The sequence below is a fragment of the Maniola jurtina genome, chromosome 3, assembly GCF_905333055.1.
Source record: "Maniola jurtina chromosome 3, ilManJurt1.1, whole genome shotgun sequence".
In the NCBI taxonomy this organism is placed as follows: Eukaryota; Metazoa; Arthropoda; class Insecta; order Lepidoptera; family Nymphalidae; genus Maniola; species Maniola jurtina.
This window is the reverse complement of record NC_060031.1, coordinates 3,884,081-3,898,076: the sequence shown is the minus strand read 5'-3', so window position 1 is coordinate 3,898,076 and position 13,996 is coordinate 3,884,081. Positions and strand designations below refer to the sequence as shown.

The following is a 13,996-nucleotide window of genomic DNA, read 5'->3' as shown; positions in this document are numbered from 1 at the left end:
TACAACTTAGTATATAACATAATAAATAATCATAATAAAATACTTTCTAAAGACTGTTTCACACAAAATTAAAACTTTAAATTGCTTAAAAAGTTTTTGTAATTGTTTAAATTAATAGTCTAAATCTTATTAAATACATAACTAAATATTATTAATATAACATGAAAGTGTTCTTTTTCGGTATTCTATAAAATGTGAGAGAAACAAATAAAATTATAAATAATAAATAAGTATTTAGATTTTTTTAACGGAGCATGAACAATGAACATGTTTAAAGAATTGGTTTAAAATTGTCTTTGATTATTAAAACTAGGTAGTTGTAAGAATTTTTTTTTTTTCAATTTCATTGCATTGATTTTAAATGCATTTACATTAGTAATATTAATTACATAAAAATGTTTCACTCTTCATTTGTATAAAATTACGATAAGTTATATATTTTGCTTTCATATTACTTCATAATAAGGCTGGCCGCATATTATCTGAAATTTATGTTTAAAAAAAACGTGGACACGCGCCGTAATGCACTCTAGTGTTCTTAGTACGAGGTTTTACGTCTCACCAACGTTGATAGAATTCGAGTTAAAGTAATATGGACCGTAACTGCTTTGTTCGTCCATGCATCTACAGCCAGCACCCCAAGCCATAACCTTGTGACTTTAAAAAGGGTGGTTTTGTATAATTGACTTAATTATGAAAATTAAGGTCCATTTTACTTTGACGTTTCAACACTCGAATTCATAAACGTTGGTGAGATTTCATACTAAGCACTCTGGTCATATATTTTGTACTGGACCTCGCAGACAAAACGCTTGCACTCTGTCAGAGTTTTCTCTCTGTTGTACGTTTCTGATTTTTTCAAATTGAGTGGGACAGAAAACTGACCGCCAATTTTGGGTAATATGCGGCCGGCCTAAATATTAAAAGTTCACCTTGCATTCATCTCAAACCTATAGTTATAGCAATCAGTGGAATTCATTTAAAAAAGTACCTGCATTCATAATATACTATACAACTATATGATGTTATTATATGGTTGATACGAGAAATACGATCTCTACTAGATCTACTACGAGATTCGACAAGACTTAGTTGAAATTGAATTCACGTTTTCTATCCTCTTTGAATCTCGCTCCATTCGCAAATTTAAGACGAATCTGTAATGCTGATTACAAGGAATAAAGTTAATTTAAGTAATTTTTAATATAAGCCATTTCTATATTGTTCTTTTAATTACAATAGTACCTATCTTATTGTATATTTTTATATGTATTTCGCAAATTAAATTTACTCGTTTGGACTTTTTTGTTGAATAATAATAATTTGAAATATACATAAAAGCATATATTATATTACATTAATATATTTATTTGAGAAAAATGGTTCAAAGAAAACTAAAATATATTAGGTATGTGTTTATTTATATTATTTTACTTACCTCTAATATTAAGCTGTGAACGCTTGGGCCTAAGGCTTTGTTAGCGGTTATTTAATAAAAAGAAAAATATATACGAATCTAATGTGCTATTTGTGGCCAATAAAAACTTTTATATATTATATAACAATAAATTGTTATGCATTATTACTGCTGATTTATACACTAAAAGTTGTATTTGATGTCTATAATAAATGTTCTTTTCGCTGTACCTATGCGTTTTATTTTTGTTACATCCAGATTGGTGCATCCAGACTAAAATAGAACACCATTTTATAACATGGAGAATTTTTTTTTCTCTCTCGTCTGGCTTTACAAAGATTAGCCAATGTCAAGTTTGTAGTTATTTACAAGTTAGGGAAACTATATAAGTATGGACTTCGTCTGTGCCGGCGCTCGCCGACACACGCGCGGCACCCCTTTGGAGCGCTTCCCAGTCAGTCAAGGCAGAGCACGCGCACCAGCAAACTCCAACACAGACGAAGTCCAAACATTGAAAATAGACATTATTAAGTTATATAACGCGTTCTATATGCGAAACGATTGCCATGTCAAACTTAAAAAGCACGGTTTAGTACGGTAAACCTGCATAATTAAATTAAAATACCATAAGCCTACGTTGTCGTATTAGTTTACAAATTGCGAAATCCAAATTAAATCTGAATTTCGCGGGCAGGCCCGTCGCTTCCACCTTAAACACATTCCAATTTTTTTTCATCAGGTGGGCACGTATTAGCATAATCAAACACAATCCCTTCTAAGGCAAGAAAATGATATTACGCCAATAAGCTCGTATGTATGAACCCTTTGGCAGGAGCAAATTCACTTATTCTCTGGAAATAGATCCTAATAAAAAGTGAAGGTGAAAATTCACCAAAATAAAAATGTGAGTGACAGAGTGAGTGGTAATGCGTAATAAATAAAAAGGGTCATTTACTTAAACAGACTCTGAAATCAGGCTTTTAAGGAACCCTTTGCGTATTCTCTGTGAGATGCCAGACTCAACGCAGGCGTTTAATGTAGGTACTTAGAAATACCTAAATTATTAAATTTGTTGGGGAAGGATTAACTACACTAGGTACCTAATTATTTCAAACACCTAAGTACTAATATTTTAAAAAGCTTAAGATTTATTAAGACCTAGACATGTATTATAGATACTTATACGCATCTTTATACTTGCAAATCTTGATTCAAATAAATTAAAAATTTATAACACCCCCGACAAGTGAAGGTTACAGTAACTAGAAAAGAGCTGATAATTTTCAAACGGCTGAACCGATTTTCTTGGATTATAGCTAAAAACACTCGATCAAGCCACTTTTTAAACAAAAAAAAACTAAATTAAAATCGGTTCATTAGTTTAGGAGCTACGATGCCACAGACAGACACAGATACACACGTCAAACTTATAACACCTCTCTTTTTGGGTCGGCGGTTAGTAAATACCATCCTAAATAAATACAGTCCTTATCAAATGTATAATTGGGTAGGTATCTTGTACTCAATCAACGTTAATCTCAAATTAAGTGCGTACAGACGTCGTGCGTATCTCACTCGTCAACAATGTACTTGTCCCGCGCACAAACAGTTTAAATTAATGTAACTCTCGTAAAGCGCTGACTCGTTCACTGCTATAAATTCTGCCTTTAACATTTCCGAAGGTATACATCAACGCGTATTAAGATGACGCTTACAATACTGTGGCCACAGCTCCCATTTTGGTGGGAAAGGTTTAGAACTACTTAGATTATTTTCTTCGCTGCTAAAAATTACGATAGTATAGATCATAGCTATACTATCGTAGTAATTACCTAAATACCATCGGAACGAATTATATATATCCCATCCCAGGTATATTGATATTGTGAAAACCGTAATGATTAGTGATTTCTAGATAAGTATCTTGCGTTATCGTTTCCGAAGGTATACCTACATCAATGACGCTTACAATACTATGGCCACAAGTACTATTTTACTAGGATTTTTAAATAAGCATATTAGCCATGTTAAATGACTAATATTCCCCTTTCCTCTCCAACTAAGCGTCAAAGGCTTGTGCTAGGAGTAGGTACGATAATACTGCAACCGTCGACCTTTCGGTTTTCAGTCCACTCCTTTACCGGTTGAGCTATTGAGGCTCTAAAAATTTAGGGTTAGTCTATAATATTTTTTTTCCTTAGCTGATAAAAAAACTGGTAACTAGGTAGGTAGGTACGAGTAGCTTCAAAAACTTGTAAGTGGCAAAGACGTTCTTAAAAAGAGAAAAGGTAAGACAGCGAACCAGAATTTACAATTCTTTTTTTTTTGGAACCTGTCATTTGTATTTTGTAGTGCAATAAAGTATATTATATACATACATACATAATTATATGTAATAACCTAGATTAGGTAGGTATAGGTAGATCATAAAAAGTTCTAAAAATAATTCCTGGTTTGTGCAGCAATTTTTATGGTCACTCTAGCCTACGTTTGCTACAAATTCTTGGGAAATTTTCGACCAATCTACCGAATCGGGGAGAAACCACGTTTACAGTGTTTTGTTGATTACGGTATTATTCGCGGTAACTTTTACATTTTTAATTTACATCTACCTACCTAGGAATTATTGAGGAGGATTTCAATCCATGTAAACCTGTCACAGAGTTCCTACTTACCTACTTACATTAATTTTATTATTCGTTAGGCAGTTACAAAGTCACCATTTTTCAGAATTTCAAATAGGGTACCTAGTTAGTGAATAAGACCTAAGACCTAAGCGTGAAAGTTATGGAGACAAAACTTTACCTAGCTCTTACCTTGCTCTAAAAGTGTATTTACCTACGTAATTAGTACCTACCTATTTAGGATTCCTAATAATTATTATGATTATATAGGTATATACCTATGTATAGGCACAGGTTCTGATACTAGATGGGTACGATCAAAGTTATTATAAGTTCGATTCCATCGGATTTTAGTCCATACTTATTAATTGGTAAGTTGGTAAGTTTTTAAATAAGTAGATAGGTAGGTAGGTACCTACTGCTATTAAGGTGCGTAAATATTTATTAACGAGGCAAATTAATACTCTCCAAATATCTCTTTTAGTAAGTTAAGGAAGAGACGTCGTTCCTTAAGTGAAACTGATTGCCTGCATTTTGTTTGCGTATACGATACGCCATTCATCACCTCCTTGATAGAGCCGCTGGTTTTCAAATTTATATTTTTTTATTGTTATGAGGGTGATCCATTATGAGCCTGCCTATTAATCTGTAAGGAAAAACCTTTTTGATACCTACTCTTACTTATAAAGGACTTTACAGTACAACCAAATTAATAATGCGCATAGAAATCTTCGTCACTGTTCGGCAACGGTCGTATGATACACATGATATTGACTCCTATTTGTTTATAACAAGGTGCAAAATGCAAGTGCATTGTTTAGGGCTCTTACGATTCAATGATTCGGGTGTTTCTGGGAATAGGACAATTAGCGAAGATCTGCATGCGCATTATTAATTTGGTTGTACTGTACGTGGTTATTATTTATCCTTCAATGGGCAGCCACCACAGATCAGGGAATTCTTTTATCTGTGGCAGCCACCAGCTATCCTATCCTAACAAACCTTCAAACAAAAAAACTAAATTAAAATCGGTTTATTCGTTTAGGAGCTACGATGCCACAGACAGATACACAGATACACACGTCACAACACCCCTCTTTTTGGGTCGGCGGTTTAAAAGAGTAGGTATAGACCGTAGAACATAAAACTTGTCAGCGATATCCAAAAAATACGAAAATTAAATGACCAGGCTTAGCAAAAACTTTGTAAGTAGGTACCGTCTTCAAGTGAAATAAATGAGTCGACACTAATGAGTGAAAACATACGAAGGAATAATAATAACACGTTACAAAACAAGACATACGGTTTTTTCTATTTATTCTTCGGTTTAGGCTTAAAGCTCTTACAAATGTGATGTATGGTCAGATGCATTTTTTATCATTATCATGAGTCATGGCCCATTACTGGCTCACTACTGAGTACAGATTTCCTCTCATAATGAGAAAGTTTTTGGTTTTGCCCCTAGTCCAATGCTTGTCAAATGTGGATTGCCAGACTATATACATATACAAAAAATGAAATAGATCTAATCTTATCATAATTTAGGAGGTACGTACCTATCTAAATGTTTTAATGGGTAGGTACGTTTTCTTTTTAACCCAAAAAGGGGGGTGTTATAAATTTGACGTGTGTCAAATTTGTCTGTGGCATCCTAGCTCCTAAACTAATGAAACAATTTTAATTTAGTTTTTTTTTGTTTGAAAGGTGGCTTGATCGAGAGTGTTCTTAGCTATAATCCAAGAAAATCGGTTCAGCCGTTTGAAAGTTATCAGCTCTTTTCTAGTTACTGTAACTTTCACTTGTCGGGGGTGTTATAAATTTTTAATTTACACTTGTTTTTATTAATACAGCAATTTGCAGACTGGGCCTAGGTTCGTGCATAAACACCCTTGTGCATTAAATACTAGCGTAGTTGTTCGCAATTGAGGCCCGTACGCACCCTAGCTGAAAGATGCCCAATTTTCCGCTACATGAGTAAACCGATGGGGTAATTCGAGAGCTCACCCTTTTGGTTTTTTGCCCTTTTTTTAAACTCATCCCGAACTTTTTAATAACATTATGAAAAATTGTTCATAAATATTTTGGGGTCGATAACATACTATCTACAAACTGATAACATTTCACAAGGGCTCTACCTTTTTAAAAATACATGGTAGGTGTAATGGTAATTGGTATCTTTGTGAAAATGCCATTATAATGTTGATGAATTATGGAATAACAAATTGTAAATAACGCATAGAACAATTAATAATTTTTACTTGATAACATAATATTATGTTAAGAAGGTGAGATGAGATGTTAGATTCAACATCTCGCCATGCCATCTTGATATGCAATTTTACCCACTTAAGAGGGCTCTCTCCGTCACTCGTTTCATACAATCGTAGTTCGATTTCATTTGAATATTAAGCAACCAAAGTCCATGAAATTTTGCAGACATATTCTAGAAACTAATATCTATGTATGTGGTTTTCCAGATTGCTGTTAAAATATTCGGTTTTAGAGTTACGCGGTCTTAAAAATTTTCATACAAATCTTTGAGCCCCTGTAATTTTAAAACTACATATTTTTAGAAAAATCTAAAAAACCAAGTAAGTGAGGTAAAGTCTAAACACAAAAATAAAAATTAAAAATATACAAAAAACCAGAACTTTGATGATAATTTGTCTCATCCGTATAAAAACTCGCTTTGAGATTCTATGAAGTTATGAAACCTTTTCCGAAATGTTTAAAATGGCGTGATAAAACCAAGTACATTTTAAATTAAGCTACAAAGATTAAAGTACTTAATAAAAATTGCTGTTTATGAATTAATATGAACGATAGGTAAGGATTTAAATTCTGATAAACTTTTAAGGGATTAAAGAGTTTGACTTTAAGCTTTTAATGTAGGTAGATACATTTTAAATGATGGAATAAGTCTAAGTAGGTAATCTGCTATTTTCGACCTCCATTTCTGCTTTTTAGTATAAAATACTTTATTGATTTAAATTATCCATATTCCATATTTATACCTATCCGTACTAATATTATAAATGCGAAAGTATGCCTGTCTGTCGGTCTGCTAACTTTTCGCGGAAAATCCGTTGAACCAATTTTGATGAAATTTGGTACCTTGCATCCCGAGGAACGACTGTACTTTTAGTCCCGGAAAATCAAAGAGTTCCCAGGATATTTAAAAAAAATTCAAAACTACGCGGACGAAGTTAGTTAGCTAACTTCTAATAAAATGAAATATTTGTTTAGTTTCAAGACCGTAGTTATCCCAAAAAATGAAATCTAACAAAAGCAAAAACAGTGAAAAACTCCTGCTGAAATCTGGACCTTAAAAACGATAAGAACAACAATTACAAAGATACAAAGCCTCAAACGATAGACTTTTCACAATAGAAAAATGCCTGAAACAGATTTGTAGATACCCCAATATGTCATTTTATGGCCGGTCGACTAGACATTGGACGCGGCAAACTTTTGTGGCCATAAGGAACAGGAAAAATAGAATTTGCCTCTCGCCTTTATACCATTCTTTGGAGTATAAAAAGGGCGAGATCGTTCGTAGTTTTTTGACGCCAATCGTATTGGTATGTAAATAAAAACAGATAGAAAAATATCGTATTATATTGCCTCCCAATACAATGTTTACGATATGTTGGAAATTGCGAAGAGATTCGCAAAACAAATTTCTTCGCTTTCTCTGATTCTGTTCTAGATTTATACTCGTTTTAAACCATAATATAAGAACACTGCAATGGATATTGTTTAGTAAGCTGGAAGAGATGTGCCATACAAAATGACAGTTGTTTTTAATTTATTATTTTTATTTATTTTATTTTTATTTAGGTTATTGTGCCCCAGCGAAGGTAACGAGTATGTTTTGCACAGAGGTTCACTATATACAATAAATGGTAATACGTAGACAAGGTATAAAGCCATATGTTGTGAAATTCCCACGGAATCGAACCCACATGCGGTCGCTTGTTATACCTATTATAACCACGTACCTAAATCATAATTTCTATAATTATAGTTATCACACTACCCTACACATCTTTTAACCCAACCTTGCAAGGAAGACGAATCAGCCAATAGTCCTTTACATTGGAAAGAATTAAAGTCGCTGAAATTAGACCCTAACTATTTTGAAATTCCTTTAAATACTAACTCAATTGGAATTTATGTCAGCAATATTCCGTCTACTGAATGATGTTTAACGTAATTTAGCATCAAAAATAGTCCCTTGTATTTGCTATCTTCAAACGCGGAGTGGTCCCCAAACAATTGTTCGATGTAGACCAACAAACATCTCTAGGCACAATAATAATTGCTCTTTCGTTGCCAACTTGATAATTAAACCTCTACAAAATTTTAGGTATTTTGACGAACAGGCTAACAATACTTGTTATCTAATTTCTGCTGTCTATTCGCTATAGGCAGTCTGTTTTACAAATATTTTGGTTGGTTCAGGTCATAAATCGATACCAATATTATAAATGCGAAAGTATGTCTGTCCGTCTCTAACTTTTCACGGCCCAACAGTTTAACCGATGTGATTGAGGTAGGTACAGAGTTAGCTTACATCTCTGGGACGGACATAGGCTACTTTTTATCCCGGAAAATCGAATAACTCCCACGGGGTTCTCAAATACTCATCTGTTAAACCGATTTATATGAAATTTCGTACAGATATAGCTCTTGCGTCCCGGAAATTGACATAGGCAACTTTTTATCCCGGAAAAGCAGAGTCCCCACGCGATTTTTAAAAAGCTAAATAAATCGGACGAAGTCGTGGGTATCATCAGCTAGTTTTAGATTTTCTTGGATTATACCTAAGAACACTGTCGATCAAGCCACCTTTCAAACAAAAAAACTAAATTAAAATCGGTTCATTAGTTTAGGAGCTACGATGCCACAAAGCTGATACACAGATACACACGTCAAACTTATAACACCCCTCTTTTTGGGTCGGGGGTTAAAAATGATCCAACATCTAACAACAATCTTATCTATTTATTATAAGTAAACTGTATATTTTTGACAGAAAGGTATAAAGTTTATTTATTAGTAAATCTTTCTGTCTGCCAATCCGCACTCACGCTTACTTTTTCGCTTACCGTTGATTTTAGAATTATAATGATTTAGAATCTATAGAGATATTATATAGGTAGGTAAATTACCACAATGAACGTGGTTTTGTGTGTCCATTGCCAGATTGCGTGTTAACTTGTCAAACAACCAGCTTACAAGCGTTTGGTCGCAAATCTGTGATACATTAGGGATTTGATAAATATCCAATTGCCTGCACGATGAACAAGAACAATAAAATTATACTCAGGCAATTTTACACTTTATACCTAAAAGTGCAAGGACGATTTTCCTGGGTGCAGAAAGTAGAAAATGTACAATTAGCTATTTTGTGCAATTAGTGTGTAGTGTGATGCTCAGTTCTAATGATATATTAAGCCATCGGTTACGCTTAATATACCGTCATCTCATTGAAGCTAATTGGAAATTCTATTTTGTTTGCAATTGAATTTATATTGCAAACAAATTCTAGAGCTGATAGACGATGCTCTAGTAGCTGAAACTCATAAAATATGTATTTCATGAGTTAAATACACATAAAGTTAGTATAAACAATAGCTAATAAAATATTCCATGCAGATTTGTATCCATGTTGCTAAGTCTGAAGTTTTACGAGGGATTGTTTTGACACTGAGCATAGCAAAGCCTTTGTGCTATATAAGAAGGAGAAAAAATAGAATTATCCTCTCGCCTTTATAATGCGAATTCTTTGACTACGGGTAAGAACGCGTATCGTCTGAGGCCAATTGTATTGGTATGTAAATAGAAAAGCCGGAGAAAGATAACGTTTTATATTGCCTTTGACTGATCACAGAATATGAAGATTAGAAGCAGAATATTTTACTATGCGTTTCAACTTAAAAGATTCACTCGATATTTTTGCAATCAATCAAAATGGCTCTCCACCATAAACGTTCCTGTGTTCATTGAGCCGGCAGGGATTAGTCGGGATGATGGTAAGCGACCTGATGGATTATCGCTGGTTCCTTGGGAACGGGGACCGGACGCAACGTGCGTTGACAATATATTGGTCCCTGTCATATCAGGAGACAGCATTACCGGGGCCAGCATCAGAAATGGCTGAAAACAGCAAGAGGCCCAAGTATGTCCGTTTGCCGTGGAGACTGGACACCCTGGGCCATGGAGTCTAAAGTCAAAGTCAAAGTCCTGAGATTTATAAAGCGCACTTTGACTTTGCTCAGACTTAAGTCACTATTAATACGAGACAGCGTTATACCGTTGGCATAATCTGTCTCGTTTTAACTGAAACTTGAGTCTAAGTAAAGTCAAAGTGCGCTCTATAGATTTCAACCTTAGTGCTAAAAAAAATTACGAGATATCTCACCGCGATTCATCAAACGAAACAAAAATGTAACTCTCGATTGAAGAGGCATACTTGCACAGCTTGCCATTTTTAACCCCCGACCTCCCCGACCCAAAAAGAAGGGTGTTATAAGTTGGACGTCTGTGGCATCGTAGTTCCTAAACTAATGAACCGATTTTAATTTAGTGTTTTTTTGTTTGAAAGGTGGCTTGATCGAGAGTGCTCTTAGCTATAATCCAAGAAAATCGATTCAGCCGTTTGAAAGTTATCAGCTCTTTGCCAGTTAACTACAGCCGTAACCTTCACTTGTCGGAGGTGTTATAAATTTTTAATTTACACTTGTATTTTATTAAGTAAATTTCTTTTGTTTGAATCAAATAATAGTATTACAATAAAACTTAAAGCTAGCCTTATCTAATTACTATACAAATTATGCCCGCGTGGAATGGTGCCAAGAATACTGGCTGCATTTCTGCGTTGGACAGCCAGGCTGATCCGTTGCGCAAAAAATGAGCCAGCCCTTCTGTCACCCGATGAGGCTATTAAACGCGGTGAAATGTCTCGTAAAAATTTCTTTGCACTAAGACTCCATGGCCCCAGGGTCTCCACGGCAAACGGAACAAAAATGTAACTCTCAATAAGAGAGGCATACTTGCGCCGCTTGCCGTTTTCAGCCATTTCTGCTGCGGCTCCCGGTCTTGATACTGTCTCCCTGATATGACACGGGGCCAATGTGTCAACGCACGTTGCGTCCCACATTAGCGCCCGTCCCCGTTCCCAGGGAACCAGCGTCAATCCATCAGGTCTCTTGCCATCATCCCGACTAATCCCTGCCGGCTCAATGAGCGCAGGAACGTCTATGGTGGCAAGAGCCCTTTTGATTGTGTCGTTAAGAGAGCCATGCCTAAATAGCCTACCAGCGCTCCTTTGGCAAGAGAGTCCGTGGATTCCAAATTCATCAACCTCTTTTCCACACGGACATCTGTGCTGATGGCACAGCGGTGTTCCCAATCTGAGACCTAGAGCCACACGAAAACTTTCATTATCTAAAAGGGTGCCGAGATTCTTGGATGGCAAGGCATGAAGCCAATACCCAGATTCCTTTTCCGATAATGCTAGGAGCCTGGCTTGATCTCTGTCACTTGTAAGATTTTGCAGCAAATTTGAATGTGTCAGCTGAACCAATGGCAAATCCCAAAGTTTTTGTGTAGAACGTTCCTTTGGATAATCGACACTGGGACATCTGACCTTCCAACTCTCTAGGGCCTCTGTGGCATAGGTCAATGATATTGAATTTGATTTGAGAATTTGAGAGCTAAGCTCTCTTATACTATGCACAGAGGACAGAAAAGCCGGAAGAGCTACACTGGAAATTTTCCTCACGCCGATGCCACCGTACTTGACCGGTAAAGTAGCTTGGTTCCAGGAGTGCTCATCAAAAGTTAAATTTAGAATTTATTCTAGTGTACTTTTAAGGATGGCATCCATATTATCGAGTAGTCCAGGAAATTTCCAAATTGGGCTCGCGCGAAGGATATAAATTAATTTAGGTACGAAAAGGCAATATTTTAGGATCGAAAATGCAATGTGAGAATTTAGAGCGCCCAATTTGTCGGTATTAGCCGAAAATGTTCTAATTTTTTGATCCAAAAGTGGTTGTATGGATTCATTGTAAAGAGGAGCACCAAGAAGGCAAAGTGAATGTTTATCGAGTATCTTAATGCTAGGGGTAATTTCATTAAATAATTCAGAGGCCAATCGTATTCTATCTTGCGACAGTTTTTCTGTGAAAAACAATTCGCATTTCGAAAAATTTAGTTCTAAACCAATTTTGCCAAACTGTTGCTTAATATGCTTAAGATCTTTTAGAACGTCATCCACGTTGCCCCCTATGGTTCCATCATCAAGATACCATATGTTAAATTTAGATGTTAAATTTGAAATATGGTTATGGATCCCTAAGCTGAACAGGGCCGGACCTAAAGGATCCCCCTGCTGAACGCCTACAGAAGACTTAATATCGCTATCTCCAAAAAATAATTTTGAAGCTGAGCTGTAACATTGCCAGACATATGGATAAATTTCAGGAAGTTGCGTTGAGACTTCGGTCAGCAAAGTTGCCCTGTCCAAAGAATTAAAGGCATTCTTTACATCTACTTTCAGCAGTACTTCAACCTCGCCATTCGCTAAGAATGTACGAGCCGAATGAACTGCTGCTTCACAACCTCCTTTACTGCCGAATCCAACTTGAATAGGTTGGAATTTATCCTTTAGGGTAGAGACTATGTGTTTACACGCTAATTTTGACGCCAAACGGCGAAACGTACAACCAACAGCGATGGGACGGATGCCGCCATCTTTCTTATTAAAAGCACAAAGCCTCGCACCATAAAGGAATGGTAAAAAGGATGAATTTACCTCGCCAGATAACATGAGATTACAAAGTCTGGTAATGTCGCTCAGTAGCGCCCTGCCGGCGTCCCCAGCAGTAACTCCTACAAGATCCTTAAGATGTTGTGGCGTTATGCCGTCCATGCCGCCAGCAGAGCCACTAGAAAACGACATTATCGCAGCGTAAGTATCTTCGTCCTTTATTTGTAAGTGAGAAGTGTTAGAAGGTGGGTCTGGCAGCAAAGAATCGATATTTGGTAAAGGATGCTTTTCACGTAAAGCTTCTAGCGTTATATCATTGAATGGAGCTAGTGTATCATTAGAAAACAAAATGCGGGCAGCGTTTTTAAGATCCCCATCCATAACTTTGTTTTCCACAATTTTCTTCAAATTATAATTTTGTGTACGAAAAGAGCAGTCAGGAATTAGAAAAACGCGATTAGCCAAACTATTTTTATAATAATAGTTAATGTACATAATTTGACATCCTGAAACTCTCGAGTTCATGGGGATGTTGCACATTCCTCTTAAATATCTAGGATAATATTTAGCTCAATTGGATTTCACATTGCATTTACCGACCTACCTAGTAAAGTTTAGCTAACTTTAGTTCTTGACTTGTTACACGTTGAATTCTGCATGAATTGCTGTAAGCACGTCATTTACGTGCGCGGGATTTAACTGAAATTTAGCAATTCGTACCTACCTGGTACCTATTTAGCAAGTTATAATACTCAGTGGAATATGCTAATAAGATTTTCAATAAAGCAAGCCTGAACAAATCCGTTTAGAAAAACTTTTTACTAAGGGCACTTGGGCATTAACAATATTTTAAAAAGTAAAATATATTTTTTGGAAAAAGCAAGAAAAAAAATATCCTCCCCGGCGGGGAATCGAACCCCGGTCTCCCGCGTGACAGGCGGGGATACTTACCACTATACTACCGAGGATATGGAAAATGGTACAAAAATATAACTTAGGTACCTATTATTTTTATTGTATACTATTCGAATAAAAATATGGCCGAGTATTTATTTTATTATGAAAAAGATAATGTTTGTTTATAAAATGACTAACATTTTTGTTTGTAAGGTAGGTATGGCACAACTTATTATTTTAATGCAAGACTATATTGATTAAAAAACAAATATTTAACTC

At 35.5% G+C, this 13,996-nt stretch overlaps 1 non-coding gene across 1 annotated transcript; it reads right to left on the bottom strand.

Moving 5' to 3' along the window:
• Nucleotides 1–13,716: 13,716 nt before the first annotated feature.
• On the bottom strand, nt 13,717–13,788 carry Trnad-guc. Its single transcript has one exon. It is a non-coding gene; the product is annotated as a tRNA-Asp (tRNA).
• Between the last annotated feature and the right edge of the window lie 208 nt (nt 13,789–13,996).